Source organism: Pipistrellus kuhlii, unplaced genomic scaffold, assembly GCF_014108245.1.
Source record: "Pipistrellus kuhlii isolate mPipKuh1 unplaced genomic scaffold, mPipKuh1.p scaffold_m20_p_1, whole genome shotgun sequence".
Classification (NCBI taxonomy): Eukaryota; Metazoa; Chordata; class Mammalia; order Chiroptera; family Vespertilionidae; genus Pipistrellus; species Pipistrellus kuhlii.
The window spans coordinates 89559230-89575759 of NW_023425404.1; the positions used below are offsets into that span (position 1 = coordinate 89559230).

Below are 16530 nucleotides of genomic sequence, written 5' to 3' on the forward strand. Positions count from 1 at the left end.
CTGGGCTAGGTATTCTAGGGATGCCCCTATTTGGGCTATTTGGGATCTCTTAGTGTAGTTTAGTCTTGAGTATTATTGTCACATTTGTGGGTGGAGTCTGCTCTCGGCATGAGTGGTTATGAAGCTCTCTCTCTACCGTGTTGACTGAACAGCACAAAATACAACTCAATAAGACATGATACAAAGGAAACAAAACATGAATGTATTCACGACACCGATAACCTCAATAAAAGTGACCACCAGAGAAAAAAGAATTAGATGAGAAAAGAGAGCAAAAATGATATTCAGAGAAAGGGAAAAAGTAAGAGAGAAAAGAAAAAGAAGAAAAAAGAAGAAAAATATATGTGGGGAGAAAGTACCACAAAACAAACAAATGCAATCAACAAACACCCAGAAAGAAGGGGGGGAGGGCAGGGATAAAATCTGTAGAGGCAGAAATTATATACAGAAAGTAAGATTAAAGAATTGAATGAATGGGGCTCCCTAGGACTATTCAGAGTCTTTATTTCCTCTGCAAACCTTGAGCCTGAAGCTGCTGGGAGGGTCTGGCTCTTCAGGAGAAAAATGGCTGCTTAGGTTTGGAGGGTCCAGAATGCCAGAATGTCTTAGTGCTGGATTCCTGGTCACTTCTCCCTGTCCAGCTCATCTCCACAGCTTCTCTACAGCCTCCACAAAACTACACCTCCACCTGCACTGCAGCCTCAGTAAGTGTTTGTAATTGAAAGGTCCTATGAACTGAGTTTAGGAATAAAAGCAAGGACAAGACAGAGGCAAAACAATTGCACAACTGTGAGTTTTTCTCCCATAACCCCTGTCTTCCCCCCTTTTCTCTACCTCCCACGATACCATAAGGCCTGGGCAGCTCTTCAGGCTGCCTTTCTAGATGCAGCCTCTCACAGCTGATTTAAATCTTCCTGTGGACCTCCCTTCCACAGTCGGGTATTATGTGTGTCCCCAAGGGATGCAGATTTGGTGCAGCACAGTTTCCTTCTGACCCTCTCATCCTGGTGGTCATGCATCTCTTTCTCTAGCCCAGATCCCCAATTCTCCATGCATCCTCTGCCCTTTTTTGGCAACAGATTGTCTCACCAACTGTGGGTAATTTGCCAATTCTGGGTGGATGTTATTTGTTTTAGTTATTCCTTCTATCTGACAAGGTGCAGGACGCATCTGCCTATTTGGCTGCTATTTTAAATAATCTCCAGAAGCTTTTTAGTTTAGTGTAATCATATTTGTTTATTTTTCCTTTGTTCCTCTTGCCTTAAGAGATGTATCTATGAAAATTCTGCTACATGAGATGTCTGAAATTTTGCTCACAATGTTTTTTTTCTAAGATTTTTATTGTTTTATGACTTACAATAAATCCTTTATCCATTTTGAATTTATTATTGTGTATGGTACAAGTCAGTAATCTAGTTTCATATTTTTTTATGTACCTGTCCAATTTTTCCAAGACCATTTATTGAAGTCAGTCTTTATTCTATTGTATACACTTGCCTCCTTTGTCAAATATTATTGGGCATAGTGACTTGGATCAATTTCTGGGGTCTCTGTTGTTTCATTGATATCTATGCCTGTTCTTGTGCCAGTACTAGGCTGTTTTGATTACAGAGGCTTTGTAGTATAATTTTATGTGTAGTATTGTGATCCCTCCAACTTTGTTCTTCTTTCTCAAGATTGCTGTGACTATACGGGGCCTTTTTTATTTATTTATTCCACATAAATTTTTGGAGTATTTGTTCTATATCTATGAAATATGTTGATGGTATTTTAATAAAGATTATATTGAATCTATAGATTTATTTGGGTAGTATGGACATTTTAATGATGTTAATGCTCCAATCCATAAACACAGAATATGCTTCCACTTGTTTGTATTTTCCTCTATATCTTTTTTCAACATCCTATAGTTTTCCAAGTACAGATTTTTTACCTCCTTGGTTAAGTTTTTTCCTAAGTATCTTAACTGTTTTTGTTATAATCATAAATGGAATTGTTGAGAGTTCAATATTGGTGTTTAAAAATTCCATCTATTTCTAGGTGTTAATCCTGTTATTTTGCCAAATTCATTTTTTAACTCTACTAGATTTTTGGTGGCCTTGTCATCTATGAATATGGTTTTACTTTCTCCTTTACTATGTTGGTGCCTTTTATTTTTTCTTCTCATTTGATCCCTGTGGTTAGGACTTCCAGCACTATCTATATTAATAAAAGAGAAAGATGCAAATTGACCATACCTCTGCAATGCCCACCAGCCAATCAGGAGTGAGTATGTAAATTATCCCAACAAATATGGTGGGTTAATTTGCATACACAAGCATGGAGTGGCTGCACAGGGCAGGATGCTTGCTATGAGGTGGGGGGGGTGAAGGGAGCTACATGAGTGGCTCTCCAGCTGGAATAGAGAAGACTGAAGGCTCCAGCCAGAGTGAAGGCCTGGGTCCCGGGTGCCAGAGGAAAACAGGTGCTGGCAGCCAGGGGAAGGAAGGCCTATTGCATGAATCTTTGTGCAATGGGTCTCTAGTGTTGAATAAGAGTGGTGAAAGCAAACATCCCTTATTCCTGTTCTTAAGGGAAATACTTTTAGTTTTTGCTCATTGAGTATGATGTTGGTTTGTCATATATAGCCTTTATTATGTTGAGGTATGACCCCCTTTATTCCAACTTTGCTGAGAGTTTTTATAAAATAATGGGTGTTGGATTTGTCAAATGCTTCTTTTTGCATTTGTTAATATGATCATGTGAGCTTTATCCTTCATTTTGTTAATGTGTTGTATCACATTTGTTGATTTGCAAATATTGTACCAACCTTGCATACCTGCAATAAATCCCATTTGGTCATGGTATATGATCTTTTTAATGTATTGCTGGATTCAACTTGCTAATATTTTATTGAGGATTTTAGTACCTATTTCATCAGGGATATGGGCTATACTTTTTTTTTTTTATAGTGTTTTTTTTTTCCCTTCTTCTTCTGGTTTTGGAATTAGGATAATGCTCATAAAAAGAGCTTGGAAGTTTTTGTTTCTCTTGAATTTTTTGAATAGTTTGAGGTGAAAGTGTTAGTTCTTCTTTGAATGTTTGGTAAAACTCCCCTTTGAAGTCCCCTAGTTTAGGACTTTTGTTTGCTGGGAGTTTGTTTTTATTTTATTACTGCTTTAATTCCATTAGTTGTTATTTGTCTATTAAGGTTTTCTGATTCTTTCTGATTGAGTTTTGGAAGATTGTATGTTCTATAAATTTATTCATTTCTCCCACATTGTCCAATTTGTTGTTAGCATATAGTTGTTCATAGTATTTTCTTGCAATCCTTTAAAATCTGTGGTGTCATTTGTTACTTCACCTCTTTTATTTCTGGTTTCATTTATTTGGATCCTCTCTCCTTATTTCTTGATAAATTTGGATAAAGGTTAGTCAATTTTGTCTTTTCAAAGAACAAGTTCTTGGTTTCATTGATCTTTTGTACTGAGTGTTTTTGTTTTGTTTTGTTTTGTTTTGTTTTTTAGTCTCTATAATTTTTTTTCACTCTTATCTTTATTTCCCTCCTTTTATTTACTCTGGAATTTTCTTGTTGTTCTCTTTCTAGTTATCTTAGTTGTAGGGTTAGATAGTTTATTAGAGATATTTTTGTTTCTTGTAGTAGATCTGTAATGCAATGAACTTACCTCTGAAGGACTGCTTTTGCTGTACCCCATTCATTTGGGGTAGTTGTGTGTTCATTTTTCTTTGTTTCTAGGAAGTGTTTGATTTCTTCCTTGATCTCACTGGTAACCCATTAATTGTTTAATAACCTGCTACTTAGTATCATGTAATTGAATGTTTCTGAGTGTTTTTTGTTGTTGTTGATTTCTAGATTCATGCCATTGTAATCTGAGAAGATGCCTGATATGATTTCAAGCTTGTAGAGACTTAGTAGTTTGTGTCCTAACATGTGGTCTATCTTTGAGAATATCCAGCTTTAGGGAAAAATGTCCTCTAAGTATGAATTAAATTCATCTAATCAATTGTGTCATTTGGGGTTGCTGTTTTCTTGTTGTTTTTTTGTCTGGAAGATCTACCCAGTGATGTCAGTGGGGTTGTTAATTCCCCTATTATGACTGTATTGCTATCGATCTCTCCCTTAAACTCTTCAAAGTGCTTTTCATTATGTTTAGGTGCTTCTATATTGGGTGCATATATGTTTATCAGGATTATATCCTCTTGTTGGATTGATCCCTTTTGTATTATGTAGTGACCTTCTTTGTCTCTTTTATGGTCTTTGTTTTGAAGTCTATTTTGTCAGATATAAGTATTGATACTCCTGCTTCTTTCATTTCAATTTACATGGAAATTTTTTTCCATCCCTTCACTTTCATCCTGAGTCAGTCTTTTAAAAAAAAATTATATATAAAGGGAGATGGAGAGAGAGAAACATCAATGACAAGAGAGAATAATTGATTGGCTAACTCCTGCATGCCCCCTACTGGGGATCAAATCCACAACCCTGGCATGTGCCCTTGACTGGAATTGAACCCGGGACCCTTCAGTTCACAGGATGATGCTCTATCCACTGAGCTAAATCAGCTAGGGCTTGAAATGGGTCTCTTTTAGACAGCATATACAATATGTTTTCTTATCCATTCAGCTACACCATGTCTTTTTATTGGAGCATTTAATCCATTTACATTTGAGGTTATTATTGATAGGCACTTATTTATTGCCATTTTTTCCCATATACCTATGTTCCTCTCTCTATTTCTTTTTCTTCTTACAGCAGTGCCTTTAGCATTTCTTGCAGTGCAGATTTGGTGATAATAAACTTCTTTAGCCTTTTTCTCTCTGGGAAGCTTTTTATTTCACCTTTAATTTAAAAAAATATGTTTTTATTGATATCAGAGAGAAAGGGAGAGGGAGAAAGAGAAACATAATTGATGAGAGAGAATCATTGATTGGTTGCCTCCTGCATGCCCCCTACTGGGGACCAAGCCCACAACCTGGGCATGTGCCCTGACTGGAAATCAAACCATGATCTTCTGGTTCAAAGAATGAAGCTCAACCACTGAGCCATGCCCACTGGGCTCACCTTCAATTTTGAATAGTAGCCTTGCTGAATAGAGGAATCTTTGTTTTAGAGCACATGTGTCAAACACAAGGCCCGCGGGCCAAATCCGTCCCGCCAGGCCTTGCAATGTGGCCCGCACCGCACTGTCATCACTGCACTCCGCTGCGTTTCCATCACAATGACAGTTTATGACTGTTCAGTAAACCATTCGGCCCGAGATTTAGGCTGGATTTTAGATTTTGGCCCCTTCTCTGATTGAGTTCGACACCCCTATTTTAGAGTCTTGCTTTTCATTATATCAAACACTTTAGGCCATGCGCTTTTGACCTGTAAGTGTTTCTGTTGAGAAATCAGGTGACAGCCTTATGGGAGCCCCTTGTAGGTCATTGACTTTCTTTTTCTTGCTGCCATTAAGAGTCTCTCTTTGTCTTTAATGTTTGCCATTTTAATTATGAAATGTCTTGGAATATGTCTCTTTGTGTTCATCTTGATTTGCACCCTCTGTGCTTCCTAAACATATGTGGCTTTGTCCTTTACCATCTCAGGAACATTTTCTGTCATTATTTTTTCAGTTTCTTTTCCCTTGTTCACTTTCTTCTTCCTCTGGTATTCCTATAATGCAGATATTATTCTGTTGTTCCTTAAACTGTCCTCATGTTTTTTAAGGTTTTTTTTTTTTTTTTTTTTCTTTCCCTGAGTGTTTTGTTTTTCTATCTGGTCTTCTTTTATTTTTAAATATTTATTATTGAGGGCATTGCAAATGTCCCCTTTCCCTCCCCCATTTCTTCCCTTCAACTGGTTCTGCCTCTCCCTAGACCTTTACCATGTTATTGTCTATGTCCATAGGTAAGTTAATACATATGTACATGTAAGATCTTTGGTTAATTTCTTTCCTTCCCCTGTCCCCCCTTCCCTCTGAGACTTGTCAGTCTGTTCCATGTTTTCATGCATCTGATTCTATTTTATTCACCAGTTTATTTTGTTCATTAGATTTATTATTTGTTTATTTTGATTTTTAGATTCAGTTGTTGATAGATATGTATTTATTGCCATTTTAGTGAAGAAGAAGAAGAAGAAGAAGAAGAAGAAGAAGAAGAAGAAGAAATTAAAATACCAACATTAAAATATTTCTTCTCCTTCTTCTTCTTCTTCTTCTTCTTCTTCTTCTTCTTCTTCTTCCTTTTCCTCTTCCTCTTATTGAAGAACACTTTTCTTTTTTTTTTTTTTTTTAAATATATATATATTTTATTGATTTTTGACAGAGAGGAAGGGAGAGGGATAGAGAGTTAGAAACATCGATGAGAGAGAAACATGGATCAGCTGCCTCTTGCACACCCCCTACTGGGGATGTGCCCGCAACCCAGGTACATGCCCTTGACCGGAATCGAACCTGGGACCTTTCAGTCCGCAGACCGACGCTCTACCGCTGAGCCAAACCGGTTTCGGCTTCTTCTTCTTCTTTTTTCTTCCTTTTCATCTTCCTCTTATTGAAGAACACTTTTCAACATTTCATGTAACATTGGTGATTAACTCCTTTAGCTTTTTTCTGTCTGTGAAGCTCTTTATCTGCTGACCTTCAATTCTAAATGAGAGCTTTGCTGGGTAGTAATATTGATTGTAGATCCTTGATATTCATCACTTTAAATATTTCTTGTCACTCCATTTTGGCCTGCAAGGTTTCTGTTGAGAAATTATCTAACAGTCTTATGGGTGCTCACTTGTAGGTAACTAACTGCTTTTCTTTTGATGCTTTTAAGATTATCTCATTGTCTTTAACCCTTGGCATTTTAATTATGATATGTGTGGGTCTCTTTGGGTTCCTCTTTTTTGGGACTCTCTGGGCTTTCTGACTTATAAGTCTATTTCTTTCACCAGGTGGGGGAAGTTTTCTGTCATTATTTCTTCAAATAGGTTTTCAATATCTTGCTCCTTCTCTTCTCCTCTGGCTCCCCCATAATACAAATGTTGGTACAGTTAAAGTTGTCCCAGAGGCTCCTTACAATATCTTCATATTTTTAAATTTTTTTCTTTTTGCTCTTCTGATTGGGTGTTTTTTTTTCCTCCACCTTGTTCCAAATTGTTGATTTTATTTTCAGAATTCTCTATTCTACTGTTGAATCCCTGTAAATTATTCTTTATTTCAGTTAGTATATGCTTAATTTGTGACTGATCCTTTTTCACCCTTTGACATTCTCACTATAATCCTTGGAAGTGTCACTAAGTCCCTTGAAGCTCTCATTAAGATCCTTGAGTAATCTTATAACCATGGTTTTGAACTCTGTATCCAGTAGTTTGCTTGCTTCCATTTCTTTCATTTGTGACATGTTTCTTTGTCTCCACATGTTGGCTGCTTCCCTGTGTTTGTTTCTATGAATTAGGTAGCACTGTTATGTCCCCTGGAATTGGTAGAGTGGCTTTGTATAGTAGGTGTCCCGTAGGGCCCAGGGGCTCAGCCTCCCTAGTCACCTAAGATGAGCACTCTAGTTGTGCCCTGTTGGGCTGTGTAGTTGAGCCTTGATTGCTGTTGGCATCACTGAAAGGAATTGATCCCCAGGTCAATTGGCTGTGAAGATTAGCTGAAATTACAATAGAAAAGCTGCTGTGCAGGAAATCCCTATGGAGTAGGACTGGCTTCAGGGGGGCTTTACCAAGTCCACTCCTTAAGTGTGTTGCTTATAGATGTCGGTAGAGTTGTAATTTGGTGTGGTCTAAAGCTGTATACCCATTTTATTGAATGTTTTAATCATAAATATATGTTGTATCTTATTAATGCTTTTTCTGCATCTACCCTGTTTCCCCCAAAATAAGACAGTGTCTTATATTAATTTTTGCTCCCAAAGATGCGCTAGGTCTTATTTTCAGGGGATGTCTTATTTTTTCATGAAGAAGAATACGGTACACATTTATTGTTAAATGAAAATAAAGGAAATTTATTACCTGTATATGGTACGGTAGTACGGCAGTTGTCAACACAAACCAGACAAACTGTGAATCCTACAGTATCAAGAATTTACTCATTCATTCAATAACAATCATGTCATCATCTTCTGAAACATCATCATAACAATCCAATTCCTGAATTTCCTGGTGAATTTCTTGTGACTCCATTTCTTTCAAAATCAGTGAACCAAATCTCTCATGTTTAGTAATAGCACTGTCTTTAAATGAGTACTTCTTGTCAAGGTAGCCTGCTCACAGTGCATTTGCAATGAAACTGTCAGTGATTTTCTCCCATGAATTCTTCACCCAAGTCACAACTTCTTGCAGTTTAGGTTTCACAAAGTTTCCACACTGATTTCTCTCCATTCTATTTTCAATGTAGTCATTAATTTCCATGCGCAAATTGTCTTTGAATGGCTTGTTTATTGCAATATCAAGAGTCTGGAGATAGGCCGTCATTCCTGCAGGAATCATTATCTGATCTATTTTTCTTACGTGAAAAGATGTCTTCATGTCTTTAGTGTGGTGAGTGCTGGCTACATTACAGACTAGCAGACCTCTTTGGCTCCCTCGCATAACAAGCGGCAGCATTAAATCGACCCACTTCCTTGTAACTGCTTGTGTGGCCCAGGCTTTTTCAGTTTCAAGAATAAAAATGCCTAAAACACGTTCAATCTTTTCCTTCTTGCCCTTAGAAATGATTAAAGGTGGGATTTTAGTGCCATCCAGACAAATTGCCAAAATATAGGAAACACGTGCACTTTCGTAAGCAGTGGAGGAAAGGAGGCACGAAGGAGGCACCCCGCTGTTCAATTGTTGAGATGATTGGCCCATAAACACTGCAGTTTCATCCATAGCAATCATGTTGGAAAGATTGTATTTAGAGAAGTCAGCATCATCAATAAAGAACTTGAATGCAAGTGCTTGCTTAATAATTTGAGCATCTTCCAACCTAAACAATGTTGTACCGGTAGATCTTCTTAAAGACAGTTCACTTTGCTGAAGAAAATTATCCAGCCAGCGTTGTGATGCTTTGAAGTCTTCAGGGGCTATGTCAAACTGCGGTGCCATTGCAAGGGCAAATTCTTGAATCTGAGCCCTATTTACAACCAAAGCCTCTGTTCTCTTATCAACAACTCATTCACAGATCAGGTCTTCCAGCTCGGAAAATAATGGTTGCTGACCTGATCCACACTTGTGCTTTTTAGCATTTCCCTTGTCCACTTGTTCAATGAGGTTACCATACCCTGCTCGCCCTTTTCAGACCAATTGGATACTCAACATCTTCTCTTTGCAGAAAGCAGTAAGATTTTGGCCCCAAGAGTCTTCCATGATTTCTTTCTTGTACTCTTGTAGCTTTTTCTTTTTGCGCTCATTTCTAGGGATAAAAAAAAAAGGAATTGAGGTATCAAGGTAGGGGGAGGGGGATCACTTAAAATGACACAGGGGGGATTACAGGGGGGAATCAAAATGGCACAGGAGAATCAGAGGGGGATTACTATTTTAGTAACCCCTTTTGATCCTCCTGTGTCATTTTGATTGCCCCCTCTGATCCTCCTGTGTCATTTTAAGTGATCCCCCTCCCCCCACCCCTGTGCCACTGAACACCTTCACCAGACATCCCCCCTACCCCTTTATCAGACATTTACCCCCTGGGGCCTGCCTGCGGACTGTCACTGGGCTTGCTGGGGCCTGGATCTGGGCTGGAGCAGGGTCTGCCACTGACTGAGAACCTTCAGTCATCATGGGGGCGGCCGTGAGCATTAGGTAGTGTCACCAGAGACAGACCAGCACTCACCACCTTCGCCACATCCTGTCCGCTCTAATCCTCCTGTTCTTCTACACGCATCTGCAAAAGTCTCCTCCTCTCTCCCACCCCGCGCTCACCGCTCACTCTGACCTTTGCTCCGCCTCCACACAGCAGTGACATCAGGACTCCGCGTAAAGTCACTGGTTGCTAGATGCCAGTCGGAGCTGCCCTAGCAAAGAGTTTACAGTAAATTAATTTTCATTCTGAGACAGAGCCTAGGGGGGGCCTTATTTTCGGGGGGATGCCTTATATTTCACTCAGAAGGAAACCTGTAAGTAGGTCTTATTTTTGGAGGATGTTTTATTTTGGGGGAAACAGGGTATTAATAAGATCATATGATTTTATTTTTTGTTTGTTAATGAAGTATATTACATTGATCATATTTGCTGTTGAACCATCCTTGTACCTCTGGAATGAGTCCTACTGGATTGTTATGTATTTTTTTAAATGTACTAATTTATTGAATTTGCTAGTATTTTCCTCTGGCTGTTTTTAAATTTCTTTCTTTATCCTTGATTTTCAGCAAGGTTTTGATAAGATATATTTCAGTCAGTTTTTCTTTGAGTTTATCCTTTTTAAGGGGGGGTTCCTGAGCTTCTTGAATCTATCATATATAATAAAGAGCTAATATGCAAATGGTCGTCATGCTGTCACACCATAACAGCTCAGACACTCAACACTAGGGAGAAAAGAATGGGGACCAGTCAGGCACAAAATAGCTCACAAGAGAGGAATGGGGACCAGCCAGGAATAAATGAGCTCACAAGAGAGGAATGGGGACCAACCATGCTGTGGCCAAGGAGAGGGACAAGCTGCCCACCCCATGGTCCTGGGCACCAGTGTCTGCACCTGTGCCTGCAGCCTGGGAGAGGGACAATCTGTATCCCCATAATCCCTATGGTCCCAGGCACCAGTGGCTGCATCTGTGCCTGCGGTCTGAGAGAGAGACAAGATGCTGGCCCCACAGTCCTGGGCACCAGCACCTGTGGCTGCAACCTTGGAGAGGGACAAGCCACCCACCCCTCAGTTACAGGTGCCTGCAACTAAGGCTAGGATAAAATTGCCTTCCCACGGTCCCCTGTAGTTGCAGCCAGCCCACGTGAAGTTGGCCCGGGTCCTGGGTGCCTGTGGCTGGCCAGAGGAAGGGAAGCCTGGATTCCATGTGCCTGTGACCAGCCAGAGAAGGGAATTCTGGGTCCCAGGTGCAGGATGAGGCAGAGGCAGTTAAAGGAAATCAGGCCAGCAGGGGAGCAGTTAGGGGTGATCAGGCCTACAGGGGAGCAGTTAGGGGCAATCAGGCTGGCAGAGGTGGTTAGGGGAGATCAGACAGGTAAGCAGAGGGGTTAGCGGTGATCAGGCAGGCAGGCAGGCAGGTGAGTAATTAGGAGCCAGCAGTCCTGGATTGTGAGAAGCAATCAAACATCCCCTAAGAGGTCCTGGATTGGAGAGGGTGCAGGCCGGGCTAAGGGGGACCTCCCCCCCCCCTGCCTGCACGAATTTTGTGCACCGGGCCTCTAGTAAATTTGTTTGTTCACCAAATTTAGAAGTTTCTTCAAATATTTTTTCTGCACCAAACTTTTTCTCCTCTCTATCTGACATAAATGTCAGATTTTTAATTTTGTCTTAGAAGTCCCTGAAAATCTATTCCCTTTTAAAAATATTTTTTCTGCTGTCCAGATTATTTTTATTCATTTATTTTCAAGTTCACTCACTTTCCTCTGTCATTCAAGTTTTTCTATTGAGCCTACAAAGTGAGTTTTACAATTTTGATTATTAAAATTTGTTATAAAAATTTCATTTAATTTTTAAAGTAGTTTTATTTCTTTTCTGAGAGTTTCTATCTTTCTATCATATCAGGATCAGTTTTCCTTATTTTACAGACTATAATTTTAACAGCTGCTTTAATGTCTTTGTGTGATAATTCCACTACCTGGATCATTTTGAGGTCAGCATCTGCTAATTGTGTTTTCTTTTGTGAGTACAGATTTTGCTGATTCTTTGAATGTGGACTAATTTGAGACATTTTTAATCTTATGTAATCAATCTTATTTGTTTCAGACCACAGGTCCTGACTTGCCTTCTGCTTTGGGTCAGTTCTATGCATTCAACACTCAAGGGTGAGTCTAAAACTTCATGTGCAGACTGAAGCAAGTTCTTTCTCCAGTTCCCCATGGCCACCCCTCCCACTCTCTGATGCTCAGAGGCCTTACTCCTAGTCCTTGGACTAAAAATCTATGATTTTAGCCTCCCCATACTGTCACACATCTCATATTCACTTTCAAAATAAAGCAATGAAATAAGAGATAAAATTATCAGAATCCCCCCCATACTTTCATGGGGTCCCATTTTCTCTGTTTCTTCAGCTAGAAAGAATGATTTTCTCAGAGTTTTATGTCCTGTGCCACCAGCACTGAAGGAATATGGCTTCATGATTGGGGCTTTACATGCAGCAGCCCTGAAGAGTAAAAGAGAAAAAATTTTAAATTCTCCTCCATGTCTCTATCCTGTAGGGTTCCTATCCCCAGTCCTCTGGCCAGAAAGAGAACTTTTTTAATTTGTGCCCATTGCACAGTTGTAGATTGTGCAGGCCCTGTAAAGTCCCAGCTCAAAGATATGGAAAGAATAAAACCCAGAAACTTCCTGCCATAATGGTTATTCTTTGAATGTTTATTTGTCTTCCCAACCCACCATATATTTTCAGTCTTTAGAGAGTGCTGCTTGTGTCTGTTTTTATTTATAATCAGTGAGAGAGAAGGTGAATTGTGCTTTCTCCATCTTAGCTGTAACCAGAAGTCTGCTTGTAATTTGAGGTTAAAAGGTATGGGAAAATTTGACTAATGGTGCAACATTTAAGAGAACATGAAAGTTGCTATATTTATAAATTTAATTTATTAGACTTAAAACAGTTTTTTATGTACATGATGGAAAGTTTTTGCCTGTTCAGTTAGACATTTAAGTTACTTAGGAAAATAAAAAAATATTTAATGTTGAAACGTAGCTAAAATTGTTTAAGCAAATTTAATTAAGTTGTAAATGGCACGGTTTTGAGGGAGTTTAGTTTTTTTCAACTTGAGTTAATCAAACTTTAATTGAAGAAAAAGTGAAGGTCAGGTTCTTATTACATTTATAAGTGGAGCAATAAGATTGGTAAGTGGAACTTAATCCTTAGGAAAAGCTGTTTTCAAATGTGTCCCTAATAATTGAATATTAACTTAAAAGTATAACTATAAATAGAATTTTTATGTGCACAACCTCATCCCACCGCACAATACACAAGCTTCATTGATTAGGGGCTTGCCTTCTGTGGAGAAGCCATGTCACTCTCAGGCAGCGCGTACTGTTGGAAAGATGTCTATTTATCAACCTGACACCTGTGGGTAGTGTACACTGTACAGGTTTTGGAAATATTGTAGCGTTACTTTACTCCTCTAAGATTAGTTTCCTTATTTACAAAATGGGAATAAAAGAGAACCTACCTCAAAGGTTTGTTTTGAAGATGAAGTGAGAGGATGTGTGTAAAGTGTATATGTGTGCGTGTGTGCGTAAAGGCTTAGTGCAGAAAATGTTGCAGTGTGAATAGAAGCAGACAGAAGTAATAATAAAAATTATTGATGTTGCTGGTACTCATTCTCTGAACCAATTTCCAGAGATACTAAGCCCTTGCACAGGGAGAAGCAATAAGAAAGTCAAATTGGACTGGGAGCCAGGCAGTGAGACCCTCTGGTCCTGCCAGAATAGTTGTTTCCTCCCTGGCCCAGACATTCCTGACAATGCAGGCTACTGTCTGTTGCCAGGTGGTGGTTGAAAGATAACAGAGCTTAGGCTTCACCAAAACTTCTTTCAGGCCTTGGCTCTGCCCTTCCTCTGTGGTTTGGAAAAGCTGCCCAGATTCCCCAGGGCTCTGTTTTGTCACCCATGTGTGCAGGGAGCTGAGGATAACTCACTAATGTTGTGGATTTGAGTCCTACCAGTAAACAAGGTCCTGGGCAATAATGGCAATGTTTATTGCCAAAATATATTCTTTTGCTCCACATAATCTGGTTGTCTACACTGACCTAGGTGATCTGATTAGCCTTTCTAAACTGAGTCAACTGAGGAGCAGGAAGCTCAGGGTCCAGTTCTGGACTTTTGACACTTAGGTTAAACCCTTCTATTCCCTCAGACTCAGTTTTCTCATCTCTAGATTGGGTGAGACAATCTCTGTTCTGCCCCCAATGGCTCAGATGGCAGGTGCACATGAATGAAGGCAGACCCAGAAGGTGTGAGGACAATGCAGAATTCTCTGGCCTCTTCTCATTCTGATAGGAAGTTGGACACATTGAGCTTTCTGAAGGCTGATAATTGGCCTCCATTCTGGCCAGGCTCACAACCAAAAGCAGGTGGCCCCCAGCAGGGTTGTATTCTGGGTTACCAATTCATTATCTACTGCTCCCTTCTTTGTAGCAAAAGTTGCTGGGGGAGGAGCAGAAGGGGAATCCTTGGGGCACCAGTGCCATCCTACTTCTGCTCAAATTCCCCTCCAGCCACCATGGTTCCCTGCTGCGGGCATTTGTGAATGGGTGTCTGTTCCTTTGACCTGGGACAAGGGCAAGAACCTCCCCTGGAGTTTGTTTGTCCGGCCTCTAGGCTGTCCAACCTCAATCAGTCATGTTTCTCATCAGGTGTGGAGTCTCAGTCCCACCTACCACCCAGGAATTTTTGGTGTCTTTTTCCCTTAATCTCTGGCTCATAAAGCATCTCCTCCTTCCCCAGAGTTCTCTTGCCCCTAAACCCCTTTGAGAACTGTCACCAGCTGTGCCTAGCCTGGCCAAGAGCAAGGGCTTCTCCGCTCTGCCAAGGGTGCAGGCTCTTGTCTAGCTCAGTGTGCTGGCAACTGGGCTTATCTTTCTGAACAGCTGGATCTATCTCTTGAGCAGCTGCTAAAGGCAGTGAGGTCCCCTGGATCCCCACTTCGAAATTCCCTGGAGAAGAGTATTCTCTATAGAAGTCTTTTCTTCTTTTAGTTACAGGTAGAAGCTGAGGTTCAGAATAAACTCTGGCTGAGGAATCAGGAGACCTGGGTTCCTAAAATTTGACTTGGGAAACCATTTTGGCTTCAGGTCCTTCAATTCTAGAATGGGGCCAATAAATCAAAAGGCTGGCCTATGAATAGAATAAGCCAATTCAACTGCAAATGTCTAATAGGGCCTATAACATAGAAAGTGTTAATCTTTTAATGTACATGAATTACCATGTAGCCCCTAGTTCTAGTATACAGGGGAGCCCTGGGAGGGCAGATCTTCAACCCAAATGTCTGAGAGGGGAAGGACCACAGAGAGTTCACAGGCAGATCCTATTAAACATCCACCTTTCATACCCTGTGCCAAAGAGCACAGGTCAGGTTGAATCCAGCCAGCAGGTTCCAGAATGGGAGAGATCAGTGCTGAGAGCCCAATCTACCAAGGCTGCAGGAGTGGAGGCAGGAGATGGTGGTGTAAGGTGGATGATCAGGAAGAAAGTAAGTGAGCTAGGTTGAGGAGGATATAAGGATTTGGAAGACTAAAAGAATGGTAATAGGAACCCTCATAATCCTAGCATGGTGCTGGCCAAGGGCCCTTCAGGAGGCCCTCCCCTCTATGAATTCTTCATCTCTTGATTGACAAGGGGCATGTCCTACTGACCTGACCTAGGGAGAGCAAACCATTCAAACTGAAGGCCCCATGCCAGGTCTCCCTGGGCTCAGCAAGGTGAGGCAGCATGGTCTTGGGCCTCTTGGGAATCCTGGAGCCTTTGTTGCCACAGATCCATTTGGGAAATGCCAGTCCTTTTGGAGCTGCAATGTGTATTGGGTGTGTGGCTTCCTACCCCAGACTCCCCCTACCCTTCTAGAACCAACCCTGCACCCAGCCTAGGTGAAGAGGAAGAAGTCCTCAAACTCTGATGGCAGGACTGGGGACTTGGGGCATAGAAACTATGTTATCCAGGGGCGCCTGGAATGTGATTCTCTCCTTGGCTGGCAGAAACAAGCCCTGAAGTTCCTGGGTAGGAGGACCTGGGCTGGTCAAGATGCAGAAGGGTGGGGAGAATTTGAGAAAGGCAAACATACCTAAGGCTTCTGGAGGCAGGGCCTGCATTTGGCTTCTTCCCCAGAGCACAGTAGAACCTGGCCCAGTGGTGGTGAGACTGTTTGTCAAATTGATTTGACAAGAGAGATCTAGAGTGAGATAGAGTCACAGAGACAGAGTGACAAAGAGACAAAGAAGCTCAGAGATTAAAAGACATGCATATTCAGGGAGCAAAACCTAGAGATAATGGAGAAGTGAGAGAGTAGGAAAAATAAAACAACAGAAATGGACAAGGAGAGAGAGAGAAGAGACTGTCTTCAACAACTCCCAAAATAGCAGCAGTTGCTAGTGCCAGCAGCCTGCCCCAAAATGCTCTCTTAATTGGGGCTGAATTCAGCATTCTCTGAGCCCAGTGAGGGTGTCACCATGCTGGGATTATGAGGGGCATGTGCTAGGCCAAGGTTGTCAGAAAGGCCCACCTGGAGCTGGAATGTGAACTGGATGTGTAACTTCTTGCCCCAGGTTCTCCATACTCCTTCTAAGTCCAACACTGCAAACCCATCCAGTCCGTGGATACTGCTCTTATATGGTGCCACCCTGGGCATGTTGGGGCCTCTTCTGCTCCCCTGGGGATTGGGCCAAAGGAGCAAAAAGATGGTAGAGTGGAGTGGATGATCATTGCATTTGGGGAAGGC

At 40.9% G+C, this 16530-nt stretch overlaps 1 long non-coding RNA gene across 4 annotated transcripts in view; it reads left to right on the forward strand.

The window, feature by feature from the left end:
- The window catches only part of LOC123653002, a 110252-nt gene that overhangs the window by 71760 nt on the left and 21962 nt on the right, over window positions 1-16530 (forward strand). For all 4 annotated transcript variants that reach the window (XR_006742610.1, XR_006742607.1, XR_006742612.1 and 1 more), the window contains one exon: window positions 11850-11908. This is a non-coding gene — a long non-coding RNA (uncharacterized LOC123653002). The remainder of the gene's footprint in view (window positions 1-11849; window positions 11909-16530) is intronic.